The sequence below is a fragment of the Benincasa hispida genome, chromosome 4 (assembly GCF_009727055.1).
Source record: "Benincasa hispida cultivar B227 chromosome 4, ASM972705v1, whole genome shotgun sequence".
Classification (NCBI taxonomy): domain Eukaryota; kingdom Viridiplantae; phylum Streptophyta; class Magnoliopsida; order Cucurbitales; family Cucurbitaceae; genus Benincasa; species Benincasa hispida.
In genome coordinates, this window is record NC_052352.1 from 15,575,914 (window position 1) to 15,576,373 (window position 460).

A 460-nucleotide genomic window follows, 5' to 3' on the forward strand; every position below is an offset into this window, starting at 1 on the left:
GATTGCTCTCTTAAGGGTTGATTCCGGGGCTTGAACGATATAGCGCCACACACCTTCTCATGGCCCGAGAAGTGTCCACACATAGTAGGACTATGTTGTATTGTTCATTAATGAATCGGTGGTACTTAAGGAGTTAGACGTAACTACAAGGACAAAACGGTAAATTGGCACTACTGTACTTCCCGTTTATATTTTTATTTTTATTTTAAATATTTAATATGACAAAGTATTTTTATTTTTAAATATTCAATATGACAAATTATTTTTATTTTTAATTAATACATGTGATAGGGATCGGTGGTATAAATTTCCCGTTTATATTTTTATTTTTAAATATTTATTTATTTAAAATAAATTAAAATTTTGTATTTATATTCAAATTTTAAATATTTAATATGACAAAGTATTATTATTATTATATTTATTTAAATTAATAATTAAAAATATTTTAGATTTAATA